The sequence below is a fragment of the Bos grunniens genome, chromosome 3, assembly GCF_055505025.1.
Source record: "Bos grunniens cultivar Pamir isolate PY7600 chromosome 3, Bosgru_T2T1.0, whole genome shotgun sequence".
Taxonomy (NCBI): domain Eukaryota; kingdom Metazoa; phylum Chordata; class Mammalia; order Artiodactyla; family Bovidae; genus Bos; species Bos grunniens.
This window is the reverse complement of record NC_141167.1, coordinates 44137303-44151873: the sequence shown is the minus strand read 5'-3', so window position 1 is coordinate 44151873 and position 14571 is coordinate 44137303. Positions and strand designations below refer to the sequence as shown.

Here is a 14571-nt window from a genome sequence, read left to right as displayed (position 1 = left end):
AAAGCCTGAGGCTACCCAGAGCTAGAAGAGGCCAGGAAGGATCCTCCCTCTAGAAACTTCAGAGGGCGTATGGCCCTGACAACACCTTAATTTTGGACTTCTAGCCTCCAAAGTAACCATGAGTAAATAGATTTTTATTGTTTTAAGCTACCCAGTTTGTGGGCACTTTGTTAAGACAGCCTTTAGAAACTACTAGAGCACCTTTAAAGATCTTGGAACTGTGATACAATCCAAGAGAAAAAACTCTGTTAGAGTAAACAGAAAATTAAGTACTTAAAAAAAAAAAAAATTCCCCTAACCAACATAAAAAGAAAACTTTCCCCTTTTCTCTCAATTTAACATTTTATTTAGAAAAATTGATACTGTAAATGCTTTTCCTGGTTCTTTGAGACATATGCAACTCTTTCTAAAAATTAAATAAACCACTTGCCAGTTTTGTATCCCAAGAATGCCTTCCTTAGAGGCCTCAGAGCTATCTTTGAACGTTAAGGAGGGTGGTGCCTGTATCTGTGGGGGTTTAAGCCTACCACTTGGCTCTATGATGTAGTCTTTTGTTTCTCATAATGATAGAAGTTCTATATTTTTTTGTTTAGTAAAGATAATTAAACATGTGTGTAGTAAATTGTATCTGCCTGGCTATATAAAAGAGAGAGATTTCTTTCTCTTGGCAATTTCCTTAGCAGATTGCCTTGATATGCATCACAGTCTGGTTTAATGCTTAGGATTCACTGGGTTGGCATGAGATTTTATACTGAATTATTTCCCTTAGCAACTCCAGTACTGGAGTAGCGTGCCAGATGCTCTGGGTTTGAATATGGTAAATCTACTCCACCTACAATGGCCTTATTTTTCTATGGCCCCTCAGCTTTCTTTTTCTTAGTGTTTGCATTATATACCTTTTTTTGGTCTTTTAAATGTTTTAGAAAAGCTAATCATAATATTTACATGCTTAGAAATTTCAATGGTTTCTCACCACCAACCTACTGTCTAAATCCCTCAGCACTGTATAAATTTTTTTATTATCTGACTGCAGTCTTCCTAGCATCATCTACCATCAATGGTTTGTAGTAGGACATTTTGACACCCTTATATGATGAGGTCAGAGAAGGCAATGGCACCCCACTCCAAGACTCTTGCCTGGAAAATCCCATGGATGGAGGAGCCTGGTAGGCTGCAGTCCATGGGGTTGCTAAGAGTCAGACACGACTGAGTGACTTCACTTTCACTTTTCACTTTCATGCATTGGAGAAGGCAATGGCAACCACTCCAGTGTTCTTGCCTGGAGAATCCCAAGGATTGGGGAGCCTGGTGGGCTGCCATTTATGGGGTCGCACAGAGTCAGGCATGACTGAAGTGACTTAGCAGCATATGATGAGATAATAGGAGCAGAAAGCTAAGGAAAAACTAGAGCTAGGAAAAGCTTTCTGGTCCTAGTGAGGCCATGAACTGTTAGACAAAGATCCAAAAAATCCACTTCACTTATCTGGTCTTAGCTTTTTCATCATAAAGAGAAGATTGTAAGAAATTGTTTCAGAAGTACACATAGTGCATTACTGGTACACATCGACTGTGATGGTCTGTGATTCTAGGAGAATCAAGTTTAGTTTTTCAAGTCATGGACCAGCCTGATGCTTCAGTACCTTGGCTGGATGTTCAAAGATAAAAATCAATTTGTGCTTCTCTTTCTACCCCTCTGAACCTTGTAGGAACTATTACTCTAAAGAGATGGAATGTCATCCATGCACTGGTCATGAGCTTTGTTCCATGGAACCCATTGTGAGTATCTTCCTTGACTGAATTTCTTCATCTAAAAATTTAAGATTAACTTTAGGATTAGCCTGGAGAAGTGTGTATAGCTCATGTGTTTCTGCTGGGAGTCTGATTCCTGACTCAGACCGGAATCATAAGTAATGACTACTGTGATTGCTGGCTATCAACCACAGCCTGTATTCACCTAGTTTTGCCTCTTGGTTTCCCTGAAGAACAAATGTTGAGGGAGCTTGGTACCTAAAGTTAGACTATTCATTATCTGTTCATTCAGTTATCAAGTACCTACTGTATACCAGACACTGCCTTACATACTAGGGATGTGGTGTACAAATTCCCTGTACTCAAAATCACAGTCTTCCCAAGTGTTGAAATTCTTCAGGTTGTCTGTGTCACACAAATGCAGGGAGCATATTCACACTGTGACCATGTGAAGGGTGAGCCCCAGGAATGGTGCAACACAGTGGCCCCACTTGGAACGTTTCTCAGCTCTCACTAACCTTCCATTCAGTTTGAAAGAGTGCTTCAGGTAAGCCAAGCATAAGATTATCTTTAACTTGAAAAAAGCTAATTAACAGGAAACCTGTTAAAAAGGTCTTAGAAAAATTTAAGACTCTTGGATTTTAGCTTTAAATAAGTCAAAAGTCAAAGCTTCAAAAGTGATTCCCACGTGGGCACGTTCTTATTCTGTTTGGTTTTAGACCCATGTCAACATTTCTAATAGTTTAAGGGGCCTCTGGATTGACATTTCCCAAAGTATGTTCCTTGAAACACAAACAGAAAAGTTATTTGATGAAAAGGTTCTGAGGTTAAGTAAGTCTGGAAAACTCTAGGTCAAATAGGTTTCTTTATTGCCAAGTCCAGGAGAGATGGATGTGCTAATGAGGAGTGTGGGTCTCTAAGGGAAGGAATAAATATATTAAATCAACAGAACACTGTTTTCAGGAAGCACATCATAGGCCTGGACTTCTGCTAGAGCCATTTGGGGAAATCTTCCAGATGGTTCTTTGATCTTGGCCAGGATCACCTGTTAATATGTGTATACTAGTGGGTTATACAATACATGGCAGCAAGCAGAACTGGATGGGGGACAGCATAGTGTGTCCCTTAGGGAAAAAAGTAAGCTTGAATTTTATGACATCCTGTGACACTGTTTTTCACATAATAGTAGTAAGAGCAGATATTTTCCCTGAGGGGGAGGGTCAGCTCTGTCTCCTCGATGCTTTGGGCAATACCTCACACAAGTTACTGTTCAAGACAAGCCTGTTGAAATAAATTTAATGCATGGGTTTGCAATATATTGTAGACTTCACATGGGTGTACATGGGTTTCTACGTGTGAACAACTGCATTCACTTAATTCGTCATAAACATTCTGCCCTAATGTATCTCTAGCACTGCCTGTATGAGGCAGTTTTTATCAGCAACAGAGAGAATAGAGGACTGCTTTGTTCTGATTTTTTCTGAAAACCAATAACACTGTGATCAGGACAACATCGGCCTCGCTGATGAAGCTGAGAACCATTCACAGGTGACCTTTTCAGCATGTAAATTGTTACCTCTTTGCCGCCCCTGCTCTGAAATTTCCCAGCACTGGTCCCACCACACAGAGTGGCAGCAAATGTCATCCTGGCTCATGGTGGCATAGCACAGAGATAAATCAGTATTACTCTTATCTATTCTTTTGGGAAGAAAAACAGCAGTCGTGACCTGCTGTGGGTCAAACTTTCCCCCAGATGAAATGATTTTTCTTCTGGATTTGAGATAATTTCCATATTCTAAGGAGGAAGGGAGGGAGCAGCTCCCAGAGAGAGACCCAGGCTGCAGCAGCCTGTTCCTGATTCTCTCTCCGTGTGAGCCAGCGGCAGGTCCAGCATACTAAGTACTTCTCGGTGCTATTTTTCTTTTCTAAAACGTCAATGCTGTTGTAATCTGCAAGAAGAAGCTGAGTCCCCAGGGGAGCATTTGGAGAGAGGCTTAGTCATAAGGACACACATATTGATTTTACCTGCCATGCCCTGAGCTCTGCAAGGACCCGGAACTTTCAAAGAAGCAACGCCTTTGTTTATTACCTTCATCTTTGGACTGAAATATCTCCAGTAGTGGGGCTGAGCTAGTGGGGATAGGGGTTGATTTTTGTTCCTGTTTTAATTTTCTCACTGTGAAAAAATTTTAATATACCTCAAAGTAAGGTAATTTAATAATTATCAAGGTTTTGCATGTAGTTTGATCTTTCTCCCACACCCTTCTCTGGCTGAAAGGATTTAAGGCAAACACCAGACATCATATCATTTCATGCCTACTTACTTGAATATAATCTCTGTTAAAAAAAAATAACCAAAATACCATTATATTACTCAAAGTGTGGCACCGTAACTCATAGATGGTTATCATATTTGAAGTATCAGGATATTTTCAAATTCCCTAATTGCTCTTTTCATGGTTGTTTTATTCAAACCATTTGCATGTATTTTTTTAAAGGCCACATGTATCTTTTGGTTGTATGTCTCTTAAGTTTCTTTTAATCTAGAGCTGAACCCTCTCTCCTTTTTTTTCATGCCATCAACATATTGAAAATAAGCTATGCTACCTTAAAGAAAAAATAGATCTCTAATATCATTTCCTTTCCCTTCCAGTATCTCCTCTCTACCCAGGAAAAGGGGAGCTTTAATATTCATGAAAAAGAGCCCTGGTTACCGTTATTTCCCTCCTTCAAAGGAATGGAGTTTTAAGTTGGGCCCATGATTGTCCAATAGAAAGACCAGATATCCCAGTCACCTTCACAGTTAGATGTGGCCAAGTGTGCAAAAGTGGCTGTGAACTTTGTAAGTTCAAGATATCCTTTAAGGAGAGAAGCTCTCCACACCCTACTTCTTTTCCCCATTGCCTGAACTGCAGGCATGGTGTGAGCCATCTTGGACCATGCAAATGGCACAACATCCCCAAAACTGGCAGAGCCACCAAATCGAAGGTCGCCAGCACCTTCCTAATTTTGTGAGGCAGAACTGCCATTCCAGCTCAGGCTTACTTCAGAGATAAATATCTACCTTGGTTAAGCCACTGTTACTTTGGGACTTTGTCTAACGCAGCTACATATATTTGCTTACAAATTTAATATCCAGATTTCATATGTCTTCAACCTCATTTTCTGTTTTAATGCCTTTGGGAAGGTATTTCATCTTGCTAATTCTGAGTTTCCTCAAATATTAAAAGGAATGATATTAGTACCTCTCTCCTAGCATTGTTGCAAGAATTAATTCAGACATGCATTATTCAACAGATATATATTGAGTACCAGGTGTCAGTTAATATGCTGCGCACTGGCTGGGCATTTAGTGCTGAATAAGATTCTCTTCGGGCCCTGCAGGAGATGATGATCTATCAAGGGTGTCAATGAGTAAACAGATAATTAAAAAAACAATAGGAGGACTTAGGCACTGCGTATTATGGAAACACAAAAGAGGTAGCATCCAGCTCTATCAGGGTGGGGCATTAGGAAGAGTTCCTGGTGGGGACTCTCCGAGACCTGAGGGAAGGACAGAATTAGATCAAAGGAGCCTGAATAGGGAACTGCTGGACTGTTTGTTGCCTTTCTTACTTGAAAACATATGTTGGTGTTGTACTTTGTACCAGGCACTGTGCTTAATGTTGCACACACAGATGACTAAAACACGATCTGTTTTGCCTGGGGGAAGTACACAGTCTAGTGAAGGAGACAGATGTTAGGAGATAAATTATAAAACACAGTGAGAAGTACTTCAATAGGACCCCGAACTCAGCAGTAGGAAGACAGAGCACAGACAAAAATAATAGCAATTAACATTTACGGAGCTCTCCCCATGAGCTTGGCACTATGCTAAGCACTCTATACACATAGCTGATTTTTAAATGATAATAACAGTAACATTTATGGGGTTTGAGCCAGGCACTCTTCAAAAGGCTTTGCATGCATTGTTGTTGTTCAGTAACTCAGTCATGTTTTGACTCTTTGCAACCCCATGGACTGCAACACACCAGGCTTCCCTATGCTTCACTATCTCCCAGAGTTTGTTCAAACTCATGTCCATTGAGTCGGTGATGCCATCCAACCATCTCAGCCTCTGTCGCCTCCTTCTTCTCTCCTCAATCTTTCCCAGCATTAGGGTCTTTTCCAGTGAGTCAGCTCTTTGCATCAAGTGACCAAAGCATTGGAGCTTCAGCTTCAGCATCAGTCCTTCCAGTGAATATTCAGGGTTGATTTCCTTTAGGATTAACTGGCTTGATCTCCTTGCAGTCCAAGAGACCCTTGAGAGTCTTCTCCAGCACCACAATTCAAAACCATCAATTGTTTGGTGCTCAGCCTTCTTTATGGTCTAGCTCTCACATCCGTATATAACTCCTGAAAAAATCGTAGCTTTGACTATAGGGAACTTTGTCAGCAAAGTGATGACTCTGTTTTTTAATGCGCTGTCTGGGTTTGTTATAGCTTTTCTTTCAAGGAACAAGCAGGAATTAATTTATCTGTATGTACAATGAAAACCCTAAAATCTAAGCAATATTATTATCTCCACTTCTAAGATGAGAAGACTCAGGCCTAGAGAGGTTAAACACCTTGTTCAAGGGCTTCCTTGGTAGCTTAGCTGGTAAATAATCCGCTTGCAATGTGGGAGACCTGGGTTTGATCCCCAGGTTGGGAAGCTACCCTGGATGAGGACATGGCAACCCACTTCAGTGTTCTTGCCTGGCGAATCCCTTTGGACAGAGGAGTCTAGCAGGTTACAGTCCATGGGGTTGCGAAGAGTTGGACACAACTGAACAACTAAACACAACAAGGTCGTGTGGCTGGTAAATGGCCCAACCAGGACATAAACTTGGCTTCCAACTCTGTATTCTCAGTCACTCTGGTGGGGCTTCCTCCACAGAGCATCTGACCACATGTGGGAAAAGAGGAGGCTTTAAGGGAGATGAAATGATATGGACCTCAGCTAAAGGAGAACAACAGGGCTAGAGAGGGGACTGTAGTCATCTGAGGGAGACCTGACAGAATTTGTTGCTTATTAGGTAATGGTGAGAGGTGGAGGAGAGGCAGATGGAGCCAGGGAGCTGAAGAAGGGACCATGGGAGGCTCTAGAATAAGAGAATGGGAGGATGGCGATGCTGTTAATCAAAAATATGAGAAAACAGACATAGTATAGAAAAGACAAAGAACACTATTTGATCGTGTTCCCTTTAAAAGTCCTGGTGGAAATCCAATTGCAGTTGAGGAGCTAGAGCTCAGGAATGAGGATAAATCCAGAAATAGAGATTGCTCAGTCATCATGTGGAAGATCATAGAAGACATGGGATGAGATCATACATGGAGTGGATATGTGTGGCAAGAATAGAAGAGAACTACGAATGGAACCAGAAGAAACCCTAACATTTAACGGTAGACTGAGCTGGTAAGACAATAAAAGAGATGGTGTCAGGTAAAAGATTTCCCTTTCTTTTTCCATGAACCTGGAAATAAATTCTGGATCATCAGCAGCCATCTTACAACCTTGAGGTAACAAGAGGAGGGAAAGATCAAGAGAATCACAGATACATTAACCTAACAGTTAGGTTACCAAATCACATGAGTATTTAGCTTTCTACAGACTTTTCTTTTTCTTTTTTGATATTTTGTTGACATACAATATATATTAGTTTCAGGTATACAACATAGTGATTTTGCATTTACATACATTATAAATTGATCGCCATGATAAGTCTAATAATCACCTATCACCATATAAAGTTATTACAGTGCTATTGACTAGATGCCCTGTGCTGTTTATTACATTCTCATGATTAATTTATCATATAACTGAAGATCTGAACCTCTTAATCCCCTTCACATATTTCCTCCATACTCACACTCCCTCCCTTTTGGCAACTACCTGTTTGTTCTCTGCATCTATGAGTCTGTCTGTGTTTTATTTGTTTCATTTGTTAGATTCCACATGTAAGTGAAGTCATCAGTCCTTGTCTTTCTCTGACTTATTTCACTTAGCATAATATCTTTTAGGTTCATCAATGTTGTCACAAAGCAAGATTTCATTCTTTTTAATGGCTGAATAGTATTCAATTGTTTATGTACGTGTATAAAACACATCTTCTTTATCCATTCATCTACCAAAGGACAGTTAGGTTGCTTCTATTTACTTAAATAATGTTGCAATGGATATGAATTCAGTTCAGTTCAGTCACTCAGTCATATCCAACTTATTTCAACCCCATGGATGGCAACACGTCAGGCCTCCATGTCCATCATCAACTCCTGGAGTTTACCCAAACTCACATCCATTGAGTCAGTGATGCCATCCAACCATCTCATCCTCTGTCATCCCCTTCTCCTCGTGCCCTCAATGTTTCCCAGCATCAGGGTCTTTTCCAATGAGTCAGCTCTTTGCGTCAGGGGGCCAAAGTATTGGAGTTTCAGCTTCAACATCAGTCCTTCCAATGAACACTCAGGACTGATCTCCTTTAGGATGGACTGGTTGGATCTCCTTGCAGTCCAAGGGACTCTCAAGAGTCTTCTCCAACACCACACTTCAAAAGCATCAATTCTTCAGCACTCAGCTTTCTTTGTAGTCCAAATCTCACATCCATATATGACTACTGGAAAAACCATAGCTTTGACTAGATGAACCTTTGTGGGCAAAATAATGCCTCTGCTTTTTAATATGCTGTCTAGGTTGGTCATAACTTTCATTCCAAGGAGTAAGCATCTTTTAATTTCATGGCTGCAATCACCACCTGCAGTGATTTTCACGTCCAAGAATATAAAGTCTGCCATTGTTTCCCCATCTATTTTCCATGAAGTGATGGGACTGGATGCCATGATGTTAGTTTTCTGAATGTTGAGCTTTAAGCCAACTTTTTCACTCTCCTCTTTCACTTTCATCAAGAGACTCTTTAGTTCTTCTTCACTTTCTGCCATAGAGGGGATGTCATTTGCATATCTGAGGTTGTTGATATTTCTCCCAGCAATCTTGATTCCAGCTTGTGCTTCATCCAGCCCAGCGTTTCTCATGGTATACTCTGCATATAAGTTAAATTAGCAGGGTGACATTATACAGCTTTGACATACTCCTTTTCCTATTTGGAACCAGTCTGTTATTCCACGTCCAATTCTAACTGTTGCTTCCTGACCTGCATATAGGTCTCTCAAGATGCAGGTCAGGTGGTCTGGTATTCCCACCTCTTTCAGAATTTTCCACAGTTTATTGTGATCCACACCATCAAAGGCTTTGGCATAGTCAATAAAGCAGAAATAGATGTTTTTCTGGAACTCTCTTGCTTTTTTGATGATCCAGCATATGTTGGCAATTTGATCTCTGGTTCCTCTGCCTTTTCTAAAACAAGCTTGAACATCTGGAAGTTCACAGTTCACATATTGCTGAAGCCTGGCTTGGAGAATTTTGAGCATTACTTTACTAGCATGTGAGATGAGTACAATTGTGCAGTAGTTTAAGCAGTCTTTGGCATTGCCTTTCTTTGGGATTGGAATGAAAACTGACCTTTTCCAGTCCTGTGGCCACTGCTGAGTTTTCCAAATTTGCTGGCATATTGAGTGCAGAACTTTCACAGCATCACCTTTCAGGATTTGAAATAGCTTAACTGGAATTCCATCATCTCCACTAGCTTTGTTTGTAGTGATGCTTTGTAAGGCCCACTTGACTTCACATTCAGGATGTCTGGCTCTAGGTGAGTGATCACACCATTGTAATTAACTGGGTCGTGAAGCTCTTTTTTGTACAGTTCTTCTGTGTATTCTTGCCACCTCTTCTTAATATCTTCTGCTTCTGTTAGGTCCCTACCATTTCTGTCCTTTATTGAGCCCATATTTGCATGAAATGTTCCCTTGGTATCTCTAATTTTCTTGAAGAGATCTCTAGTCTTTCCCATTCTATTATTTTCCTCTATTTCTTTGCATTGATCACTGAGGATGGCTTTCTTATCTCTTATTGCTATTCTTTGGAACTCTGCATTCAAATGGGTATATCTTTCCTTTTCTCCTTTGCTTTGGCTTCTCTTCTCTTCACAGCTGTTTGTAAGGCCTCCTCAGATAGCCATTTTGCTTTTTTGCATTTCTATTTCTTGGGAATGGTCTTGATCCCTGTCTCCTGTACAGTGTCATGAACCTCCATCCATATTTCATCAGGCATTCTATCAAATCCAGTCCCTTAAATCTATGTGTCACTTCCACTGTATAATCATAAGGGATTTGATTTAGGTCATACCCGAACAGTCTAGTGGTTTTCCCCACTTTCTTCATTTAGGCCTGAATTTAGCAATAAGAAGTTCATGATCTGAGCCACAATCAGCTCCTGGTCTTGTTTTTGCTGACTGTATAGAGCTTCTCCATCTTTGGCTGCAAAGAATATAATCAGTCTGATTTCAGTGTTGACCATCTGGTGATGTCCATGTGTAGAGTCTTCTCTTGTGTTGTTGGAAGAGGGTGTTTGCTATGACCAATGCACTCTCTTGGCAAAACTGTACTAGCCTTTGCCCTGATTCATTCTGTACTCCAAGACCAAATTTGCCTGTTACTCCAGGTATCTCTTGACTTTCTACTTTTGCATTCCAGTCCCCTATAATGAAAAGGACATCTTTTGGGGGTGTTAATTCTAAAAGGTCTTATAGGTCTTCATAGAACCATTCAACTTCAGCTTCTTTTGTGTTATTGGTCAGGGCATAGACTTGGATTACTGTGATATTGAATGTTTTGCCTTGGAAATGAACAGAGATCATTCTGTCGTTTTTGAGACTGCATCCAAGTACTGCATTTCAGACTCTCTTGTTGACTATGATGGCTACTCCATTTCTTCTAAGGGATTCTTGCCCGCAGTAGTAGATATAATGGTCATCTGAATTAAATTCACCCATTCCAGTCCATTTTAGTTCACTGATTCCTAGAATGTTGACGTTCACTCTTGCCATCTCCTGTTTGACCACTTCCGATTTGCCTTGATTCATGGACCTGACATTCCATGTTCCTGTGCAATATTGCTCTTTACAGCATCAAACCTTGCTTCCATCACCAGTCACATTCATGACTCGGTGTTGTTTTTGCTTTGGCTCTGTCCCTTCATTCTTTCTGGAGTTATTTCTCCACTGATCTCCAGTAGCATATTGGGCACCTACCCACACGGAGAGTTCATCTTTCAGTGTCCTGTTTACCTTTTCATACTGTTCATAGGGTTCTCAAGGCAAGAATACTGAGATGGTTTGCCATTCCCTTGTCCAGCAGACCACATTTTGTCAGAACTCTCCGCAATGGATATAGGGGTGCACATGTCTTTTCAAAATAGTATTTTTGTTTTTTTCAGGCAAATACTCAGAGATGAAACTGATGGACCATACAATGCTTCTATTTTTAATTTTTTGAGGAGCTGCTATACCATTTTCCATAGTTGACTGCACCAATTTGCATTCCACTAACAGTGCACAAGTGTTCCCTTTCCTCCACAGCCTTGCCAACAGGTATTATCCATTGTCTTTTTGACAGTTGCCATTGTAACAGTCATGAGATGATAGCTCATTGTGGTTTTCATCTGCATTTCCTCAATGATTAGTGATGTTGAGCATTTTTCATGTATCTGTTAGCCATCTGTATGTCTCCTTTGGAAATATGTCAATTCAGTTCCTCTGCTCATTTTAAAATCAGACTGTATTTTTGGTGTTGAATTATGTGAGATCTTTATATATTTTGTATATTAACCCCTTACTGGATATTGGATATATCATCTGCAAATATCTTCTCCCACTTGGTAGGTTGCCTTTTTGTTTTGTTTATTATTTTCTTCACTGTGCAAAAACTTTTTAGTTTGATGTATTCCTATTTTTTTCTTTTTCTTTTGTTTCCCTTGCCAAAGAAGACCTGTTCAAAAATATATTTCTAAGGTTGAAGTCAAAGAGCTTACTTCCTATTTTATCTTCTTTATGGTTTCAGGTCTTACACTTAAATCTTTAATCCATTTTGAGTCTATTTTTATATATGGTGTAAGAAAGTGGTCCAATTTTTTTACACAGAACAAGAAAGTGGTTCACTTTCATTCTTTTTCATGTAGCTATCTAGTTTTTCTAACATTATTCATTGAAGAAACTGTCTTTTCCCATATATTCTTGGCTCCTTTGTTGTAAATTAGTTGGCTATATATGCATTGGTTTACTTCTCCATTCTATTCCACTGACTTATATGTCTGTCTTTATGCCAGTACCATGATGTTTTGATTACTATAGCTTGTAGCATAGTTTGAAATCAGGGAGCCTAATAACTACATATTTCCTCTTTTTTTCTTAAGATTACTTTGGCTATTTGGGGTCTTTTGTGAATTGGTACAAATTTTAGGTTTATTTGTTTCTGTTCTATGGACTTTTTAGTAGGTAGTTATAAAACAGAGATTATTCTCAGCTACAAAGTGAAAATAGCTGTCATAAAGGATGGTTGTCCTTTCACAACTGTCATTTGTGACAGCTAAGCCTAGAAAAGTATACTCCATAAACAGATGTGGCATCAAGATACATGGTAGTATGATTTCCTTAAGTACTATCTGACAATCTGAGAACAGTATCAAAGAAAACAAATGATTGGCTATCTCTTAAATTGGGGACCAATTGCATGGGGGTAAAGAGAATGCATTATACACAATAAATGGTAAAAACACAAGTTTTTCATGACCTTTGGGTCCTAACTAGGTAAGGAAGATGAATCCAAGTGGAGGCTGACATCTTGGACTTCCCTATCTTATTATAGAGAGGTTGAGTTCTCTATGAGGACAAACTGTAATCCTAATAGTTAAAGGGTAATAAAGGGCTAAATCTTATGCCAACAGAAAGAGATTCCCATAATTTAAGATTTCATGACAAGAAAATGGAATTGCGATAACAGAGAAAATAAACAGAGAAACAAAAGCCATAAAAAAAGATAAAGAAAGACACCAGATAAAAGAATCAATACAAGAAGAGGATATGACTCTTGTCAACATATATGCACCTAATACAGGAGCACTTAAATACATAAAACAAATACTGACAGACATAAAAGGACAAATTGACCAGAAGACAATAATAATAGACTTTAAAACCCCACTCACATTAATGAGTAAACCTTCTAGGGAGAAAGTCAATAAGACAACAGAGATCCTAAATGATACCACATTCTAGGGCACAAAACAAGCCTCAACAAATTTAAAAGGATAAAAATTATTTCAGAAATCTTTTCTGACTACAATAGCATGAAACTAGAGGCAATGGCACCCCAATCCAGTACTCTTGCCTGGAAAATCCCATGGACAGGGGAGCCTGGAAGGCTGCAGTCCATGGGGTTGCTGAGGGTCAGACACGACTGAGCGACTTCACTTTCACTTTTCACTTTCATGCATTGGAGAAGGACATGGCAACCCACTCCAGTGTTCTTACCTGGAGAACCCAGGGATGGGGGAGCCTGGTGGGCTGCCATCTATGGGGTTGCACAGAGTCGGACACGACTGAAGTGACTTAGCAGCAGCAGCAGAAATCAACCAGAGGAAAATATGATTACATGGAGACTAAACAACATGCTAATAAAAAACCAATGCATTAATAATGAAATTAAATACGAAATAAAAACACACCTTGAGACATTGACATACAGCTATACAAAATCTATGGGATGCAGAAAAAGCAGTTCTTATGGGGAAATTCATAGTGATACATGCCTTCATCAAAAAGGAAAAAAAAAAAAAATCAAACAGTCTAACCTACCACCTAAAAGAATTAGAAAAAGGAGAACCAACAAAACCTAAGACAGAGGAAGAGAGGAAATAATAAAGATTCAAGGGGGAATAAATAAAATAGAGATTAAAAAACAATAGAAGAAATCAACAAATCAAGAGCTGATTCTTTGAAATGGTAAACAAAACTGACAAACCTCTGATCAGACTGACCAAGCAAAAAATTGGGGGAGAATCCAGATCAACAAAATAAGAAGTGAAAAAGGAGAAATAGCAACCAATATTGTATGAATACAAAAAAAAAATGTTATGAACACTTATATGCCAACAAATTTGACAATCTAGAAGAAATGGACAAGTTTCTAGAAGCATACTGTTCTCCAAAACTGAATCAAGAAATAGATAATTTGAACACATCATTCCATAGAATGATGAACAACATCTGAAAAAAGAAAAAACCCAAACTCTCTACAAACAAAAGTCCAGTACCAGATGACTTCAACAGTAAATTCTACCAAACATATGAAGAATGTAAATTGATTCTTCTTAAATTCTTCCAAAATATTGAAGAAGAGGGAATATTCCCAAAGAAATTCTATAAAATCACCATCACCATGATAGCAAAATCAAAGATACCATCAAAAAAGAAAATTCAATTCAGTCACTCAGTCGTGTCTGACTCTTTGCTACCCCATGAACTGCAGCATGCCAGGCCTCCCTGTCAATCACCAACTCCCGGAGTTCACTCAAACTCATGTCCATCGAGTCAGTGATGCCATCCAGCCATCTCATCCTCTGTCGTCCCCTTCTCCTCCTGCCCTCAATCTTTCCCAGCATCAGGGTCTTTTCCAATGAGTCAGCTCTTTGCATCAGGTGGCCAAAGTATTGGAGTTTCAGCTTCAACATCAGTCCTTCCAATAAACACCCACGACTGATCTCCTTTAGGACAGACTGGTTGGATCTCCTTGCAGTCCAAGGGACTCTCAAGAGTCTTCTCCAACACCACACTTCAAAAGCATCAATTCTTCAGTGCTCAGCTTTCTTTATAGTCACACCCATACATGACCACTGGAAAATCCACAGCCTTG

The 14571-nt window shown here is 39.6% G+C and overlaps 1 long non-coding RNA gene across 1 annotated transcript in view; it reads left to right on the top strand.

Moving 5' to 3' along the window:
- LOC147375573 (uncharacterized) overlaps window positions 1-14571 on the top strand; it is a 224562-nt gene that overhangs the window by 90136 nt on the left and 119855 nt on the right. The window contains exon 2 of the long non-coding RNA XR_015160220.1: window positions 1707-1776. This is a non-coding gene — a long non-coding RNA (uncharacterized LOC147375573). The remainder of the gene's footprint in view (window positions 1-1706; window positions 1777-14571) is intronic.